The sequence below is a fragment of the Chrysochloris asiatica genome, unplaced genomic scaffold (assembly GCF_000296735.1).
Source record: "Chrysochloris asiatica unplaced genomic scaffold, ChrAsi1.0 scaffold00059, whole genome shotgun sequence".
Lineage (NCBI taxonomy): Eukaryota > Metazoa > Chordata > Mammalia > Afrosoricida > Chrysochloridae > Chrysochloris > Chrysochloris asiatica.
In genome coordinates this window covers 9,482,440-9,496,166 of record NW_006408577.1, presented here as the reverse complement: position 1 = coordinate 9,496,166, position 13,727 = coordinate 9,482,440, and the positions used below count along the sequence as shown (strand labels likewise).

General features: G+C 37.6%; 1 pseudogene; it reads right to left on the bottom strand.

The window, feature by feature from the left end:
• Window positions 1–4: 4 nt before the first annotated feature.
• On the bottom strand, window positions 5–468 carry LOC102823590 (annotated as a pseudogene).
• Between the last annotated feature and the right edge of the window lie 13,259 nt (window positions 469–13,727).

The window sequence follows — 13,727 nt, the reverse complement described above, 5'->3', positions numbered from 1 at the left end:
TTAGTTCATCAAGTTCTGATGGATTGCTCAATGTCATCTTGATCAGCCAACCATCTTCATAACAGGATTTGTTAATGAGTCCTGGATTTTCTGTAAGAGCGTCATTGATTTCTGTTACCTCTCCAGATAAAGGAGAGTAGAGTTCACTAGCAGCTTTCACACTTTCCAAAGCACCGAACTCATCTTGTTTATTCAATTTTGTTCCAACTTCAGGAAGACTGCAGTAAACAACATCTCCCAAAGCTTCAAGTGCAAAATTGCTGATTCCCACTGTTCCAATACCATCGTCGGCTGTTATCCACTCATGTTTGTCTGTGAACTTACGCACCGAGAACAGAGCGTTGCCTGTGCGCAGCATCCGCACGGTGCCTGTCCCGGCCCCCAGCAACGCGTTGAGCAGGGCACTCCCGGCGCCTAGAGCGCGCGCAAGCTACAGGCCGCGACCCGCACGCTCCGCACCGCTTGCATCACACTCATATATTCTTGATTGTTACTTTTGTTGTTGCCAAGTTGTATGCATTATAATATTGACCTAAACGTCACTTATTGTTGTGCATTTTCTCGTGTTATCATTTGATTTGGTTAAGGTCTGCTAACTTCATTGACTTTTGGTACTGATTCTGATAACCAAAACTAACCTAATAAATGTCTGTTGAGCTCTGGTAGCATAGTGGTTACAAACTGGGCTTCTAACCTCAGAGTCAGCAGTTTAAAACTACGTGCCGTTTCACAGGAGAAAGATGAGGCTTTCTGCTCCCGTAAAGATTTACAGCCTTGGAAACCCTGTACAGGGTCGCTCTGTTAGTTGTAACCAACTCCATGGCACATAACAACAACAACAACCTAGGAGTCCTGGTGTGGCTCTGTGGGTTAATACGCTGGACTGCAGTTAGTTTGAACCACCAGATTGGCAGTTCAAGCTCACCAGCTGCTCCTTGGGAACCCTATACAGGGTCGCTATGGGTCTGAACTGTCTCGATGGCACTTAACAAGAAGAACAACAAATCTCTTTTTTTCACATTCCCTTCTCTCCCTTTCATATCCCTTGTAAACACCAAAGAACGCTGATTTCTAGACATACACCTTTTTTGTCTTTTTATAAAACTGGGATCATACAACATTTATCCTTATGTGTTTGACTTGTTTCACCCAGAACAATGCCTTCCATATTCAACCATGTTATAAGATATTTAGCAAAATCATCATTTTTTATAGCTGCTGGTATTCCATTGTGTGTATGTACCACATTTTGAATATCCATTCATCTGCTGATGGCAGTTTGCTTATTTCCATCTTTTTGGAATTGCAAATTATACAGCAATGAGCATAGATGGGCACATGCCTATTTGTTTCACTGCTATTAGATCTCTAGGGTATATATCTTAGAATGAAATTGCTGGATAATATGATATTTCCAGTTCTAACTCTTTAAGGAAATGCCATGCCATTTCCCATAGTGTTTGCATCAGTTTACAATCTCATCAGCAGTGGATAAAAGGTTCCAATCTTTATACAATCTCTTCAACGTTTCTTGTTTTCTGCTTTTTGATCAGTGCCATGTTTAAAAAATTTTCCATTGTGAATTGAATGGTGATTATAGAATAGACATCAATTTGGTAGTCAGTAAATCCATGTACTTCATTTCATCTTAATGATTGAAATCCTCTTCATGTAGCATCGTTTATCTCATTTCCTTCCTTGGATTCTTATTTCTGTTCATCCTTTTTTCCCAACCCTTCTGAATATTTCCCCATGGTAAATGCTGCCCTTTTGATCTAGAATGATGAACCATTCCCCTATATGTCTGTTCTGCCATCCCCCTATATGTCTATCTACTTGCTTGACTAAAAATTGATCCATGAGGGTGAGTTCAATTCCAGACCTGAAAGGTGACCAAAGGCGATATTCTCAGGATTCCTCCAGTCTCTTTCTGGTCAGTAAGCCTGATTTTGAATTTTGCTACACGTTTTTCCTACTCTACTCAGGTCCTTCTAATGAAATCGCTTTCAGAGCAGTTCATAATGGTAGCCAGACTTCTTGTTGTTGCTAAGTGCTGTTGAGTAAGTGACTCATAGCGACCCTGTATAAGGGTCCCAATGAGTGACTGGAGGATTTTAACTACCAGTCTTGCTGTTCATACAAACCAATGGTTGAGTGCTTATCCTACAGCACAGCAGGAGGACTCCCCAGTGGTAGCCAGGCACCACCTGATCTCAGGGCTGTGGGGCTGGTTAGTGTAATATTTGAAGGAGTGTGATGACATCTTACTGTAGTTTTGATTTGTTTCTCTCTAATGGCTGATGACTGGGAGCATCACTTTACGTATTTGTTGTTGGCTTGAATGTCCTCTTTGGCAAAGTGTCTGCACATGTCCTTTGCTCATTTTAAAATTGGGTTGCTTGTCTTTTGGTTGTTGATGAAGTTGTTTACATATTTTAGTGATTAGACCCATGTATATATACACACACACATATATATATACACACACATAAATTATATCTCTCTATAAAGGAGCTCTGGTAGCGTAGTGGTTACGAATCGGGCTGCGAACCTTAAGGTCAGCAGTTCAAAACTACCAGCTTCTCCGTGGGAGAAAGATGAGGCTTTCTACTCCCATAAAGATTTACACCCTAGGAAACCCTGTACAGGGTCACTATGGGTCGGAACCGACTCAACGGCAGTTAACAACAACAACATACATATATATATCTTTGAAATATTTTGAGATATATATATATATATCTTTGAAATATTTTGAGTTATTTTTTGTGTATGGTGTTAGATATGAATCCTGTTTAATGTTTCTGAAAATGAAAAGCCAGTTTTGCTAGCACTATTTGTTAAAGAAATTGTTTCTTGCCCATTGAATGAACTTTGACTTTTGTCAAAAATCAGTTTCCTATAGATGGAGAGCTTTACTTTGAGGTTCTCAATTTTATTCCTTTGTCTATGTCTCTGTCATTGAACCAGTAGCAGCCTGTTTTGATTATTGTAGTTGTATAATATATTTTGAGATTGGGGAGTATGAGAACTCTTACGCTGTTTTTCTACTTCATTATTACTTTGTTTTTTCAGGGTCTCTTTCCATTTAAAGTTGGTGATATGATTTTACATTTCAGTGTATAATGTATATTATTGAAAAAAACAGAAGCAGAAGTTCATGTAAACAATGATATTTTTAAAAGATCAATTTTTGTCTCAGTCTCCTGTATAAACATTACACAGTAATTTAAATAAAGAAAAGTTTTGCAGAGTCAATTCATCATTATATGGCATTCCAAGCTTAAAAACATCAACAATACAGTGTTTGTATCATATTTAAATTGTGAGTATATGTAGTACAAAGGTATTGTCTTTATATATAGCAATGTGAATAAATTCATTATTAGTAAATATATGATAAGAATTTTTTGGTGATTATTTTCTGTGTAAAATATCTGTTATTTACTGAAGCAGAGTTGTCCATCAAATTGATGCTTTAGTGGTTAAAAACGTTTTCACTTTTTTTTTAAAGCCATGATAATAATGTTGATTCAAATAAAGTCTCTTATTCTTAAAATCAAAGAGTAAGTTTAATAACATGTTTCTATAACTAAACCCATTAATGACAATTTAGCTTTGGAAAAGTTCACTATATCAAATCTTATTTTTAGTTTAGTTTTAATTAAATTTTAACTTTCTTTTTGATTAAGAGTTTCTATTTGATTTTACTTGGACTTATTTAAGTCTAATGATGATGAAATTGTGGATCAACAATAGGATTCAATGAATATTATTTTCTTTAAAACAAGTTAATTACATTCTGGATATTTGATAAACTATACCTAACAGACATGAGGCAGCCTCATAATAGGTTTGAATTGTATGACAAGGGCTATTGAAATTCAGTGAATTTCCTAATATGGCCCTTCTAACCATGATCCCCCATTTTGTATTGGAAAACCTAGCTGCTATGCATATGGTTATAGTCCCATTTTCGTGTGAGTTGTCTGTTATGTTAATGAGGCAGGTAAAAGTGGGAAGTATTTTGAATTATTGCCTTTTGACAGGATGTGACCGAAGTCACCACCGTTAGTTTTCTTGGGTATATGTCCTGCAAATTAGCCTTTCATCTTTGATATACGTATTGAAACAATAACTTCCTGTTTCAACCTGGTCTCCTTATGGTGGTGGTATGCCATGGAGTCGGTTCTGACTCATAGCAAGCCTGCATAAGCTTTCTGATGCTGTAAATCTTTGTGGGAGCAGAAAGAGTTATTTTTTTCTCCCATAGAACAGCTGACCCTGAGTTTAGCAGCCCTACTCATAACCACTAGCTACAAGAGCTCCTCATTCTCCTTATAGGAAAACCTAATTAAAAACCTGGGAGCATGGGGGCTTTGCAGGATAAGTACTGGACTGTGAATGACAAGGTTAGCACTTCGAGCCCACCAACTGCTCCACTGTACTTAACAACTACTACAACAAATTAGGAACTTAAACCTAAACCTTAATTAAGAAAAGCAGGAGACTGGGATCATAGAAGTGGCTGAGAACAGACCTGGCCTGCCTAACACACTCAGTGATAACTAACATGTCTTCAACCTTTTGATGTGATGAGGCTGAAAACAACTATGGAGGTAGGCAAAATGCCATCTTTGTGATCTCCCTTCATGACTGAGGATGTGCAGAAGACTAGTTTTGTGCTGAATCATTCTGATGAATACTAATCAGATGCCAGTTGCCACCCTAAAAGTCCCCTAGTCCAGGACTCAGTAAGCCATCATGGTTACCTGTGCCCCCATGAGAGCCTATGCTTAACCAAACAAGTGAAACCTTCTTTTTTCTTTTTGGACATTTTGCATCTCTGTAGCTATGCTAAGCAACACTTTGCAAAATTTGCTTTCTTGCTCTGGATCCCACATTTGACTTATCTTCATCTAACCTCAGGTTCTTGGGTCCTGAACTGGCAGCCTATTGCCTGATCCAATTCACCATCTTCTGCAGTCATATGAGTCAACAGCCTACTGACTGGCCTGCTGATTTGGCGTGAGTAAGGATTATCCTCCTTGCACCGAAATCTCAGTTTTGGGACTTCTCAGCTTCCACAACAAAATAATATGGGTTGATTCCTTGAAAATTTGTGAATTCTTTGAGACATTGCAACAAATTGTGGACCCCTGTGGAACATGAGGGAGAATACTGAGGGGAGAAGTGGAAGTTGATACCAGAGATGAAGGAGTAGTACAGCATTTTGAAAAATGTTTATATTTGGAACATCTTTAACAACCACTTCATAAGGATAAGTCTTATGCTGACTCTTCTGAAACAAATTATTCCTGAAGCTATATGAATTAAAATATTTTTAAATCTCATTCTATTAATAAAATATAGATATCTGATTGGTTCTTTTCAAAGGAATGACAAGTAACATGCATGTACAACACTTAACCACATTGTCTCACAGGCAGAAAGAGCTGTATGAATGATCATAATTATCATTATGAGTTTATTAAAAATAATAATCAAACATATATCATATTTGTCCGTGGGAGAAAGATGAGGCTTTCTACTCCCGTAAGGATTTACACCCTCGGAAACCCTATACAGGGTCACTATGGGTCGGAACCGACTCGACGGCACTTAACAACAACAACAACAATATCATATTTGTACGATATATTTCTCAGTTTCATGTTTGTAAAACATTGGATTAATGTGAAAGCTGGATATTAAAAATATTTAGATTATTAACATTAATCATTCCATATTAGGTGCTGCTGAGTACCAACTCATAGCAACTCTATGCACAACAGAAAGAAACACTGCCCAGTTCTATACTAACCTCACAGTCATTGTTATGCTTGAGCCCACTGCTTTTGCCACTGTGGCAATCCATCTCATTGGGGGCCTTTTGTTTTTTTGCTAACTTACCACTTTACCAAGCATGACATCCTTCTCCCTACTGATAATATGACCAAAAGATGAGAGATGAAGTCTGGTCATCCTGGTTTCTAAGAAGCATTCTGGTTATACTTCTTCAAACATAGATTTGTTTGTTCTTTGGCAGTCCATGGTACTATTAATATTCTCCTCCAACACCATAACTCAAATGCATCAATTCTTCTATGGTCTTCCTTATTCATTGACCATCTTTCACAAACATAATTGGCTATTGAAAATACCATGGCTTGGGTCAGGTCCACCTTAATCCTTAAACTGACATCTTTGTTCTTCAACACTTTAAAGTGGTCTTGCACAGCAGATTTGACTAACATAATACAGTGTTGATTTCTTGACTCTGCTTCCATGAGTGTTAATGGTTGATCTGAACAAAATAAAGTGAGAACTTCAATCTTTTCTCCATTTATCTTGATGTTATTTACTTGCATAGTGGAGAGGATTTTGTTTTCTTTACAGTGAGGTGAAACCCATACTGAAGGCTGTAGTCTTTGACCTTCATCAGTAGACATTTTAAGTCCTCTTCACTTTCAGCAACCAAGGTTTTATCATCTGCATATTGCAGATGTTAATGAGTCTTCCTCTAATCCTGATGCCACATTCTTCTTCATATAATACAGTTTCTAAAATTATTTGCTCAACATACACATTGAATTAGTATGGTAAATGAACACAACTCTGGTGCACACCTTTGCTAATTTTAAACTAGTTAGTGTTCCTTTGTTCTTTTGGGACATTTGACTTTTGGTCTGTGTACATGTTCCTCAATAGCACAATTAAATGTTCAGATTACTCATTCTTCGCAATGTTGTCCATAGCTTGTCATGATCTATACAATTAAAAGCCTTTGCATAGTCAATAAAACACTTGTAAACATCTTTCTGGTATTCTCTATTTTCAGCCAAGATCCTTCTGATGTCAGCAATGACATCCCTTGTTTCACGTCCTCTTCTGAATCCGGTTTGAACCTCTGGGAGTTCCCTGTCAATGTGTGGTTGCAGCCATTGTTGAATGATCTTTAGAAAAGTTGTATTTTGCATGCAATATTAATGATATTGCGGATGATTTCCACATTCTGTTGGATCATTCTCTTTGCAATGTGCACTAATATGCATCTGTTCCAATCAGTTGGCCATTCTTCCACATTTCTGGGCATATAAGAATGAGTGCCTCCAGTGCTGCATCAGTTTGTTGAAAGATTTTAATTATATTCCATCAATTCCCTGAGTCTTGTTTTTTGCCTGGACTTCTTCCTTCTGTATCGTTGGCTCCTTATGCTGACTCTTGAAATGGTCGAACACTGACAATTTCTTTTTGGTACAGTAACTATGAGTATTCCCTTCCATCTTCATTTGATGCTTTCAGTATCACTCAGTATTTTGTCCCTAGAATCCTGCAATATTATAAACTGAGGCTTGATTTTTTTCTTCAGTTCTTTCAGCCTGAGAAATGCTGAGCATGTTCTTTCCAAGTCAGTTTTGATGTTTGCTATAAGCCCATGTAAGGAGTTCTGGTAGTGTAGTGGTTATGAATTGGGCTGCTAATCTCAAGGTCAGAAGTTCAGTTCTGACCCACAGTGGCCCTGTATACGGTTTCCTGGGAGTGGCTGGTGAACTTGAACTGTGGATCTTATGGCTCAAACTGACTTGGCAGTCTAGCATATTAACCCACAGCGCCCAACCAGTTGTTATTAAGTGCCATCAAGTCAGTTCTGACCCATAGCAGCCCTGTGTAGGGTTTCTGAGGAGTGATTGGTGGGTGTAAGCCACTGGAATTGCATTTAGCAGTCCACTGCTTATGCTATAGCATCAAACCAGAACTCCCTACCATTGTTATTTTTGTTATTGAATGTCAGGTCGGTTCTGATTCACAGCGATCCTGTTTAGGGCTTCTAAGGAGCAGTTGGTGAGCTTGAATTGCCAACCTTGTGGTTAACAGTCCAGTGCTTATCCTATAGCACCACACCAGGAGTATCTGCCAAAACTCAGCTTTTCAAACGTATGTCATTTCATGCAGCAAGACTGAGCGTTGAGACTGTGAGCATGTTCAAGTAGTTCACTCAGTGTTTGAGATGCTGAAATGGTGAGGACAGTGTTTTCCTCAAAAATTTAAAATATCTTGTGAATTTTTACAGTGCCATGAAATAGTTAGTCAACATGCAGTTTAGGAACTGTGTGTTTAAAGAAAAATGACTAGTTAAGGCTTCAGGTAACATTCAGCAATGGGACAAACCCAGCAGGTATAGAATTGTTCCTGTTGTCCTCTACCCTTGCCTTCTCCCAGTTTGTAATGTAGATAAACCTACTGCCTTTGAGTTGATTCCAATTCATAGCAACTCTATAGAATAGACTAGAACTTCTCCCTATGTATCCAAGGCTGCACATTTTTATGGAAGCAGGCAGTTAAATCTTTCTTCTGTTTAGTGGCTGGTAGGTTTGTATCACTCACCTTTTGGTTAGCAGTTCAATGCTTAATCCACTGCAGCACCAAGTCTCCCTGAAATATAGATACAATTCATTAAAATGGAGTATATACTGCAATCACATAAATGAAAATTTATTTTATTTTTATTTTACTTTATTTTATGATTGTAGTCTTAATTGATTTTAGTTTGATTGTCTTAGCTGTTCTCCAAATCAGATATTAATCTGAGTTTGTCATTTCCTTATGTGTGATTGCCTTTTTAAAGATGCACTCAATATTTAAAGGAATGACTGATTTCTGAAGATTGTTGTTGTTAGGTGTCATTAAGTAAGCACAGACTTATAGCGACCCTATGCACAACAGAACATAACACTGCCTGGTCCTGGGCCAAACTCACAATTGTTGCCACGCTTGAGCCCATTGATGTTTACACTTTGCCAATCCATCTCTCTGGGAGTCTTCGTCTTTTCTCTGACCCTCCACTTTACCAAACATGATATCTTTCTCCAGTGACTGTTCCCTCCTGACAATATGTCTGAAGTATGAGAGACAACGTTTGGCCATCTTGGCTTCCAAGGAGCACTCTGGCTGCACTTCTTCCAACACAGATCTGTTTGTTCTTTTGGCAGCCCATGGCACTTTCAATATTCTCCTCCAACACCATAACTCAAAAGCATCAGTTCTTCTATGGTCTTCCTTATTCACTGTCCAGCTTTCACATGCATATGAGGTTATTGAAAATACCACAGCATTAGCATGAGTTTTTTTTATATTTTCCAGGAAAAAAAGTAACAAAAACCACTTCAATTTCCTTTGACTGGCAGTGAATCAGTGAAAAGATGAGACATTGCTGCAAAATAATCTGAGTTTAGTACCTGGAATTCCAGAAAATTTTTGTAGAGAAATGCATATATAATGAACAATCCAGCTAACACTATATACAACCACCTTTGCAGACTTTTCTATGCAAGACGTGAAATGCAGACCCTGGGCTGTTGCCACTGAAATAAATGAAAATGCCAGTTTCTATTCGGTCAATATCAGCAACCTGGCTTGTTTTCAGTTTAACTTTACATCCTGCTTAGGTGCTCTCTTACTGTCACACAATGTGAAAGTTCCAAGGACAAATGCTCTCACTGTTATTTTAAAGTGGAGCCTGAGTTTGACTTGCAAATTAGTTGAAAAAGAATGTTCAACTCATTTGCTGGCAATAGACAATCCCTTTGGGACTGTAGGTGGTAAAGGAACAAGAGTCAACTGTCTGCAATCGCAAAAACTATTCACAGTGTATCTAAATATTTTAATATAGATGTATACAGAAATTCATAAATTCTTTCCTTTCTAACCCATTTTATATTCTTACCTCTAACTTTACCATTCTTACCTTCTATTTCCTCTCCCACAGCCCAGACAAATGCACACATACTCTTCCATTTACAAAGAAGAAATGGAAGGGATTCTGTTGTACAAGATCAGAAGGTTTTGGTTGTATGTGACTCAGATTTCTTCTACTGCTTGATTCCTTTTCTCGACCTTGAAGAACAACGATTTTCACAAGTTAAGGATGGAAATTGATATTTATTAATGCCTGCGCCATGCTCTAGAAAGCAATTCCACACAGAATATTTTGCTTAAAATTTCAGTTATTTCAGTATATATGAGATTATGTAATGCAAAGTAGTATGGTGGAAGGAATGGGAATCCAACAAATTGTGGTTGTATCACAATTTTGCCATTTAGACTATTATCACTTTCATTTTAAAAGTTAAGGAAGCAGTCTAATATAAATTAATAGTCTCAGTTGTTGATTATTTCATAGAAACCTACAATCTAATGTCTTTTAAAATGCTAGTGTTCTGTTCTTGTATGAGATTTGAAATTATACTCTGATCACTGATAAATGAGACGACTTACATCCAAATAGCTTAACAAATTGGAAATGAGACACCATGTGTGAAAATGGCTTAACTTTTTGTTGTTGAGGTTCTTGCTCAGAAAGAATAAGCTGTACACAAATAAATTATTTGTTTGCTTCAGATCATTGCAGAAAACCTATTTATGTGGGCAAATAGTTTGCTTATTTGGGCAAACAGCTTCCCTGTCAGACAACAGATTGCTCACCTAGGCAAACTGCTCACGTTTGCTCACCTAGCAGCAAATAGTTCACTTATGAATACGTACTTCAAAATCCTTTCTTCAATGTGTCCACTAATGCTAAACTTAATAGATCATGATTTTTTCCCAATCCAAATTAGTTTCCTGCTTGAAAAACCAGCCTTAACCACACTTTGAATCAGACCCTCAGGCTCTATAAACAATGTCTTTCCTGTTCTCTTCCTTATTTATTAAAAACAAGTATTCTTCCTTACTCCAGTTTGTTAGGTGCTGTTAAGTCGGTTGCGACTCCTAGCAGCCCTGTACAGAGTTTCTGAGGAGTGGCAGTGCCATGCCAGGACTCTTCTTACTACAGTTGTTGTTGTTGCTGTTGTTGTTGTTAAGTGCCTTCGAGTTAGTTCCAACTCCTAGTAACTCCGTATAGGGTTTCCCAGGAGCAGCTGATGTAATAAATTTAGTTTTGTTTGAATAACAGGTTTTCTGGCGATCTTTTGTGGCATTGCCAGTCAAGGACATTGTCAACTGTAAATTCTGTACTCCATCTGTGTTAAGCTTGTGTCTCTCCAGAAGAAAATCCAGTGAAGCTTATATGCGTATATGTAAAGAGATATTCATATCCAGGAAATGGCTCAAACTGTTGTAGATGTAGCCAGTCCCATGTCTGTTGGTTATGTTAGGCTAGAGGATTCTGATTCATGTTGATGCACCACTGGTGAGCTAAGACCTCACAATCGTTGCTATGCCTGAACTCGCTGCTGCTGCCATTGTGCCAATCCATCTTGTGGGGAGTCTTCTTTTTCTCTGACACTCCACTTTACCAACCATGATACCCTTCTCCAGTGACTAGTCCCTCCTGATAATATGAAGTATGAAAGATGAAGTCTTTCTGGCTTCCAAGGAGCACTCTGGCTGTACTTCTACAACACACATCTGTTTGTTCTTTTGGCAGCTCATGGCACTTTCAGTAATCTCCTCCAACACCATAACTCAAATGCATCATTTCTTCTATGGTCTTCCTTACTCACTGTCCAACTTTTGCATGCCTATGAGGTTATTGAAAATACCATGGCTTGGTTCAGATGCACCTTAGTTCTCAAATTGACATCTTCGCTATCCAGTACTTTAAAAAGGTCTTATGCAGCAAATTTGCCTAATGCAATATGTCATTTGATTTCTTAACTGCTGCTTCTGTAAGTGTTGGTTAATGTGAGAAAAATGAAGTCTTTGGCAACTTCAATTTTTTTCTCCATTTATGTGGATGCTGTTTATTGGTCCAGTGGTGATCTTTAGGAACCATGAAATTAGCAGTTAGTTTTGGAAGTGAGGATGATTTTGGAACTCCTAAACTTTGCAAGTGGAATTACTTTTTAAGAATAGGTATATTTTATTTTGAGTATGACATATGCTTGTCCTTCATGGTAATACAGAGTGGAGAAATGTTAAGGAATAAGAGCATCTGGTTATACCTTGCTCCGGTAGGATATAAATCAATACATTTGGTCTATTCATATGCTAGATAGTGTAGAAAAAAATAAATTATAGCAATATTGCTGGATTACATTTTCACTTAGCTGATTCCTCCACAATTCTATGAGGAAACGTTAATTCACTAATGATAATGTGGGGCTTAGAAATATTAAGTATTATTTTGAGACCCGTGAAAACATTAAAGTTCTTAAAAATATGTTTTCTCAGTAAAAATCAGAATTGTTCCTTTAAAAATGCTGTGAAAACAGAAATATATATATCTTGTCCTAATTACTTCCACAGAAAGATTTCAGAACCCACTGCCACTGGAGTTGATTCCAACTATAGGGCAGACTAGAACCATTCCTTAGGGTTTCTGCAATTGCAGATCTGAATGCGAGCAAGCCCCTCAGCTTTCTCCAATGAAGTGACTGATAGGTTTGAACTGCTAACCTTACTGTTAGCTACCCAATGCTTAACCCACCAAAGCTTTAAGGTTAATTTTTATTATTTATTATTTTATATCATTGAGTAAGTTCCAACTCATAGCAACCCTGGATTTGGGTTTCTGATGATGGTTGGTGGGTTGAACTGTTGACTTTGCAGTTAGTAGTCCAGTGCTACTCTTCAGTGCTCCACCAGGGATCTTAAGAAAATACAGGGTCCCAAATGTTTTCATGTAATGGAATTGTCTTATATTCATTGTATATATAGCCTTAACAATTTGCCATTGTGTAAAGTTTTGACACATTCATGTGTTTTCTTGTATTTTCTCATTTTCTTTCTCTTATCCTATTCAAGAAGGTAATCATTTCTGTGATTCTTCTACCCTGGAAAGTTTCAGGTGGTGTTAAAATAGTTTTCTACAAGACGTGTCTCATGTGCTTGCTTCCACTGAGAATGGCGTCCAAAGAATACAGAGAGGAATTTCCCACAGACTATTAGTAATTCCTTTTTTATTGTTGTTTTGGCTGAGAGTAGAAGAGAATGATCCATGAATTTTATGTATTATAGAGATCCCAACAGTGATGTTCAGACATGGAAGCTCTCAGAGTGAAAGTCACAAGGTTCTTCAGAGAAACTGTTTTTGTTTTATTGTGAATTGAGTGATAGTTTACATGGGAAAACATTGATTTTACACCATCATTTGATTGCAATGACTACAACCTCCTTTGTACATTCATCATTCAACAGTATTTGCTTCAACTTCCTCTGTGTTTTGTTTTGTTTTATTGGGTGGGGGGCTGTACACAAAAACACTCAAGAGTATATAATAATTTAAACAACCAAAGGGCACATTCCTGCGAGTCTGCCTCCTGGCTGTCAGCACTCAGTTTTTCTCTTTCCAAAAGTCTAGAGTCCTCAGCTGCTCTCTCTCTCTCCGTGTCCTCATCTCTTCCTTCATCTCTGGTGTCACTTCTTCTCTGGATAGGGTCCCACATTCTACTCATACTCTTCTCCCTTGATGGTCCTAGGGTCCTCTGTTCCTGGACTGTAAGTTTAACTACTCCCCCTTTTTGTTACAAAACTTTTACCTTTACAGTTGTGACAATCATAGTTAGTCATAATAACATTATTCACTATTGAATCGTAAGAATTGCATCCCCATCTCTTTTCACCAGACCTGTCTAGACAAGATAAAAACTATTCAGTGGGGATTCTACCTTCTCATGCATACTTTTTTTTTTTTTTTTCCTCCTTTAAGTTTCAATTGTGAAAGTTTTGAGTGAAAGTTTACAGGGCAGATCATCAGTTTTACATTCAACAAATCATATATTTTG